The sequence below is a fragment of the Somniosus microcephalus genome, chromosome 7 (assembly GCF_052327205.1).
Source record: "Somniosus microcephalus isolate GS21.2 chromosome 7, FLI_Smic_1.0, whole genome shotgun sequence".
Classification (NCBI taxonomy): domain Eukaryota; kingdom Metazoa; phylum Chordata; class Chondrichthyes; order Squaliformes; family Somniosidae; genus Somniosus; species Somniosus microcephalus.
Genome location: NC_140993.1, coordinates 231,596,106 through 231,602,699, shown reverse-complemented (window position 1 = coordinate 231,602,699; position 6,594 = coordinate 231,596,106). Strand labels below are relative to the sequence as shown.

At 53.2% G+C, this 6,594-nt stretch overlaps 1 pseudogene; it reads right to left on the bottom strand.

Annotated features, from left to right (window-relative positions):
* Positions 1–349: 349 nt before the first annotated feature.
* On the bottom strand, positions 350–3,423 carry LOC147115139 (large ribosomal subunit protein eL38 pseudogene; annotated as a pseudogene).
* Positions 3,424–6,594: the final 3,171 nt, after the last annotated feature.

The window sequence follows — 6,594 nt, the reverse complement described above, 5'->3', positions numbered from 1 at the left end:
GGTGGGTGAGCAGGGGGGTGAGTGGTGGGGTGAGTGGGGGGGGTGAGTGGGGGGGTGAGCGGCGGTGGGTGAGCAGGGGGGTGAGTGGGGGGTGAGTGGTGGGGGTGTGTGTGGGAGTGAGTGGTGGGGTGAGTGGGGGGCGGTGAGTGGCGGTGGGTGAGCAGGGGGGTGAGTGGTGGGGTGTGTGGAAGCTTGTGCCTCAGCAGCAGTTCTCAAAGATTTACTGTGATTTAAAGGTGGGTTCTATGAATTTTCAACAGACTGATTTTATTTTTGCTGAAAACTCTTTCTGGAAATTAGTTTTCTTTATTTCAATAAAATCTGAGTATCATCTCCAGATTTCAGTTTCTTACTTCGGCTCTTTGACAGCCAGAGCTGGAGGCAGGAACTGTTTGATTTTTTCTAGCCTTCTCTTTGTCTGTGATGACTAGTGTGTATAGGTACCTTACCTTGCACTTTACACTCTCCTTGTCTTCCTAATTTTCACAGATTTTGCATCCTTTCTTGCTGCGGTCTTTGATTTCCGCAAACAGGCGAGGCATAGTTGCGGTGATTTTAGCAGCATGGACACGAACTGCACCCTACGGTTCAGCCACTAACAAGAAAGAGAATAGGATCACAGAGAGAGAGTAAACTCTGTTTCTCAGGTACATAGGGCATCCGAGTAAACGGGGAACACGTTTTCAAATGTGAAGATGATTGCTAAGGTAGCAGTTGTTTACACCAAGCATAGCACCGGGCACAGAGTTTATTCTCAACTCACTGCACCTTGACTGAGGCTGCATGCTAAGTACCAGAAAACATTTACCTCTGCACATATTTACATACCCATCCATGTTACTGCAGGGCATATCTCCTACCTGGCACTGAAGTATCTAACTATTGTTGCACACAAATCTTGGAAAGCTATGTCCAAAAAGCTCACTTCCAACAAAAGCTGGCTGCATGTTGCATGGTCATTGACTCATACACAAGTCGAGATGTAGCATGGGCACTTGAATAGCTATATCTGTGTTCTTAATATAAAGAATATCTCAACAATTTATATCTGCTTGCAGGACAAAGATGCACATAGCAGGAGAGGATGGCATTGTATCAGAGGAGACCTGCTGAATTTAAAGCTTTAAGCCACACAGAACAACACATCCTGAAAATACTGGCCCTGGTGTCCACAGAGGAGTGGGCAAGGGTGAAGCTGGCGACTTACGCCAAGATCAAGACTTGTGCCATCTTTTGCTTATTCTTTTTCCTCTCCACACTCATCAGTCACTCGCTCTGTCATACACGGGCACTCGTGTATCACAGCAACGTGGCACACTGCACATTACGACTATGAAACAAACAGAGGGAATTTAGGATTAATGGAAAAATACTGACACAAAATACTGACAGGAAAGAGATCAGAGAGTCATAATAGATAAGCCTCTTAGGACATCAAGCCAATGTCTGTCTGCTGTCAAGAAAGCAAATGGAATGTTAGGTTGCATAAAAAAGCATCAGAGTGCGGATCAAAGAGGGCTAACATGGCACTGTATAGAATGTTGGTGGGATAGCATGGCCTGGTGGGGACTGTAAAGGAGCCCACTACACATATGTGCAGCGATACATCAGCATTTTACAGAACTGCAGTCCAGCATGGAGCACATGACAATTCCAGGGTCACCTGCAGTGGAATCCTAGTGAGAGAGGCCCACAAACCAGTCAGAGTATCTCTTATGAATGCTCAGATTGTTGCCAAAGAGGGTGTGGGTTCCAACTTCCAAGTGGCTATCTTGTCCTGTTTCAACTTACTGGGGGGCTGGACCAGTGTTTAGGACATCAATGTCGTTCAGCAGTTGGCTCCCACACAGGACATGGGGTGTGCTCAGGGAGTGCCCAGCTGCATGATTGGAGCAGCTGTAAGGGTTTGGGGGGTTTCTTTTAAACTGGTTTAAGGTAATCTACCTGGCCAGCAGTCTTTTTGCTGCTGCACTCTAAACCAATTTACAAACAGCGGTTTCGAATCGCTACCCCTCCTTTAGTTCTGAGTGGAGGAACTTATAATTAATGATATTAAAACGGAACACGTGGTTTGGATGAGAGAAAAAAATCAAGCTTTATTAACTAAAAGAAACTACAATCAAAATATCAAACTATCCCACATGCACACAGTAATTACAGTAAAATTGCTTAACAGGGGTTGCAGACGGCGAAAACGAGGGGTAAGTGACTACAATGTTGGTTAAACAATCTTAGTAATATCCCCTTAAATTACCATCCCCCAAACTCCTGCTAGGTTGCCTTGTTGAGGAGACAGAAACTCTGCTCACCTTTGGTCCAGCGAAGTAAGAGAGAGAGAGAGAGAGAGAGACTCACCCTATGGTCCCAGGAAGTCAAGAGCCAAGAACCAAGAGAGCGAGCTGGCTGCTCAGCCTTTTTTTATACCTGGTGAGTGATATACCTATCAATTCGTCCAATAAAAGGCGACGAGTTAGGAACGTAACTAAAGGTTTTTATTGACTAAATAACAGAGCCCACCCTCGTGGGTGATCGGGTCCAACAAGGAGGAATACCAGCCAGTCGACTACCTTTATACCTGGGCAGGTAGGTGGAGCCATGGGCGGAGTCGGAGGTGGTCAGCCCAGGTATAACAGCGCGACAAGAGGCGACCTCGTATCGTGATACAACGGTGATAACAATACAACAGTGATAACTATAGTGTAACGATAAAGTGGTTTACCACATTCACCCCTTGTTTAGATTTGAGTCCGGCGGGGTGAAGTGTACTACCAGTTCTGGTATGTCAGTCTGTCCGGAGGCCTCGTAAGCCTCTCCGATCGTCGCAGCGGCGGTGCTGCATTATCCGGTGTTAGTGCTGGTGTCTGCGTGGTCGGCGAAGGCTCGTGGGGTTCCGGCATGCCGTCTACCTGGGCTGGAATTGGGGGGGGTGGTGGGGGGGGGTAAAGGTGGTGTCTCCGGAGTGCCCGAGGGTGCGAGGTCTCGTAAGGAGACAGTGTCCTCCCGCCCGTCTGGGTAAGCCACGTAGGCGTACTGGGGGTTGGCGTGCAGGAGGTTCACCCTTTCGACCAGGGGGTCTGTTTTATGGGCCCTCACGTGCTTTCGCAGCAAGACGGGCCCCGGAGAGGTCAGCCAGGTTGGTAGAGTGGTTCCCGTAGTCGACTTCCTGGGGAAAACAAACATTCGTTCATGGGGGGTGGCGTTAACGGCAGTGCAAAGTAGTGACCGGATGGAGTGCAGCGCTGTCGGGAGGACTTCCTGCCAGCGGGAGGTTGGGAGGCCCTTAGACTTTAAGGCTAAGAGGACGGCCTTCCATACCGTCGCGTTCTCTCTTTCCACCTGGCCGTTCCCTTGGGGGTTGTAGCTGGTGGTCCTACTTGCTGCAATACCTCTCGCTAGTAGGAACTGACGGAGTTCCTCGCTCATGAAAGAGGAGCCCCGGTCACTATGTATATAGTTTGGGAACCCGAACAAGGCGAAGAGGTCGTTCAGGCATTTAATGACCGTGGTACTGGTCATGTCTGGGCAGGGGAAGGCAAAGGGGAAACGGGAGTACTCATCAACAATGTTGAGGAAGTACACATTACGGTCAGAGGACGGGAGGGGCCCCTTAAAGTCGATGCTCAGGCGCTCGAAGGGGCGGGTGGCCTTGATCAGGCTTGCTCTGTCCGGCCTAAAGAAGTGCGGTTTGCACTCGGCGCAGGTCTGGCAGTTCCTGGTTATGGTCCTGACCTCCTCGATGGAGTAGGGCAGGTTGCGGGCCTTAATGAAGTGGTAAAGTCTGGTGACCCCGGGGTGGCAGAGGTCGTTGTGGAGGGTCTGAAGTCTATCACTTTGCGCGCTGGCGCATGTAATTCGTGACAGAGCATCGGGGGGTTCGTTCAGCTTACCTGGCCGGTACAAGATATCATAATCGTAGGTGGAGAGCTCGATTCTCCACCTCAAGATCTTGTCATTCTTGATTTTGCCCCTCAGCTTGTTATTAAACATAAAAGCGACCGAACGTTGGTCGGTAAGGAGGGTAAATCGTTTGCCTGCCAGGTAGTGCCTCCAGCGTCGTACCGCCTCCACAATCGCCTGGGCCTCCTTCTCGACCGACGAGTGTCGGATCTCAGGGCCCTGTAGGGTCCTTGAGAAGAAGGCCACCGGTCTCCCCTCCTGGTTAAGGGTGGCGGCTAGGGCGAAGTCGGATGCATCGCTCTCGACTTGGAAGGGGATGGACTCATCCACTGCGTGCATAGTGGCCTTGGCAATGTCTCCCTTAATGAGGGAGAAGGCTGCGCACGCTTCCTCCGTAAGGGGGAAGGATGTGGACTTCATGAGGGGTCTGGCTTTGTCCGCATAATTGGGCACCCATTGGGCATAGTAGGCGAAGAGCCCCAGGGTTCTCTTAAGTGCCTTAGGGCAGTGGGGGAGGGGTAGCTCCATGAGGGGGCGCATTCTTTCGGGGTCGGGGCCGATGAGTCCGTTCTCTACTACACAGCCAAGGATGGCAAGGCGCGAGGTGTTAAACACACATTTCTCCTTATTGTAGGTGAGGTTCAGCCGTTGGGCTGTACGGAGGAATTTCTCCAGATTCACGTCGTGGTCCTGCCGGTCGCGGCCGCAGATGGTGACGTTATCTAGGTAGGGGAATGTGGCCTGCAGTCCGTTCTGGTCAACCATCCGGTCCATCTCCCTTTGGAAGACCGAGACCCCGTTGGTGACACCGAAGGGGACCCTAAGGAAGTGGTATAGGCGCCCATTCGCCTCGAAGGCGGTGTACTGGCGGTCCTCGGGGTGGATAGGGAGTTGGTGGTAGGCCGACTTAAGGTCGATGGTCGAGAATATGCGGTATTGTGCAATCTGATTGACCATGTCAGATATGCGGGGAAGGGGGTATGCGTCCAGCTGGGTGTATCTGTTTATGGTCTGGCTGTAGTCGATGACCAGGCGATTTTTATCGCCGGTCTTAACGACCACGACCTGGGCACGCCAGGGGCTGTTGCTCCCCTCGATGATGCCCTCCTTCAGGAGACGCTGCACCTCAGAGCAAATGAAAGCTCTGTCCCCAGCGCTGTACCGCCTGCTCTTGGTAGCGACGGGTTTGCAGTCGGGGGTGAGGTTAGCGAACAGGGAAGGTGGCGGCACCTTGAGGGTGGATAGGCTGCAGGTGTTACGCGGTGGGCGGTTTAACCTTCGCTGGTTGTCGACTGTGAGTGGGGGGAGGGGTCCACCGTATGCTAGGGTTACACTTTGGAGGTGGGATTGGAAGTCCAGCCCTAGTAGGACGGCAGCGCAGAGCTGGGGGAGGACGAGGAGTTTAAAGTTTTTATACTCTGTACCCTTAACCGACAAGGTCACAGCACAGTAGCCGCTAATGTCCGTGGCGTGGGACCTCGATGCCATCGAGATTCGGTTGCGCGTTGGCAGGACAGGGAGGGAGTAGTGGCTCACCGTGTCTGGGTGGATGAAGCTCTCCGTGCTTCCGCTGTCGAACAGGCAGGTCGTGGCGTGGCCGTTTACTTTGATGTCCATCATCGACTTGGACAGGTGGTGTGGGCGGGCTTGATCCAGAGTGACGGAGGCTAGCGTGTAGGTAAGCGAGTCGTTGTCGTCTGCGGGCGAGGCGGTCGTCGGGTCCGGGGGCCCGGTGGCAGTCGGGCGTGGTGGGTAAAATGGCGTCTCCCACGAGGTAGGACAAAATGGCGGAGAAGATGGCTGCCCCCATAACTCACATGAGGCACTATTGGGGTCGGTTGCCTTGATCAAAGATGGCCGCCCCCATGACTCACGGGTGGGGATACTGGCCTCAGTTGCCGTGAAAGAAGATGGCCGCCCCCACAGTTCGCATGAGGCACTGCTGGCCTCTGAAGATCCGCTCCTGCAGGCCTTAGAGAAATGGCCTTTCTTCCTGCAGGTTGTGCAGGTAGAGTTCCTGGCTGGGCAGCGCGACCTCGGGTGCTTCTCCTGGCCGCAAAAGAAGCAGCCGGCGGCCCGATCGCGGGTGCCCGATGTCGGAGCCGGTACCGGGGGTGGCGGGCCCGGTCGGGTCCGGGACGCCGACGCTGAGGTAGGTCCCGGGGGCGGCGCTGCGAAGGGTATTGCGGTAGGGGTCGGGCCCGAGTCCCAGGGTCGTGAGCAGTACCTGGAAAACGCCTCCTGGTCCTGATGGGCCACCTCCAGGGAGAGAGCGAGGGCTTCAGCTTTGTCCAGGTCGAGGTCTTTAGCTTCAAGCAGTCTTTGCCGTGAGTAGTCGGACCGTAGGCCTTTCACAAAGGCATCGCGGATATTATCTTCCGTATTTTCAACAGCCGTCACCGCTTTAAAGTCACAGTTCCTGCCGAGTGCTCTTAGCGCCCGTAAAAATTCAGCTACAGACTCTCCTGGCTGTTGCGGGCGGGATCTTAGGAGGTGCCTGGTGTACATGTAATTTACCGGGCTGCGGTACTGCTGTTTCAGTAGGTTGATAGCGGCCTCGTACGTAGTCGTGTCCTGTATGAGTGCGTATACTCTCGGGCTCGCTTGGGCGTTCAGAAGTCTTAGTTTGGATCTCTGCGGGGCGCCGGATTCTTCCAGGTAGGATTCGAAGCAGTCCAGCCAGTGTTTGAAGTTGAG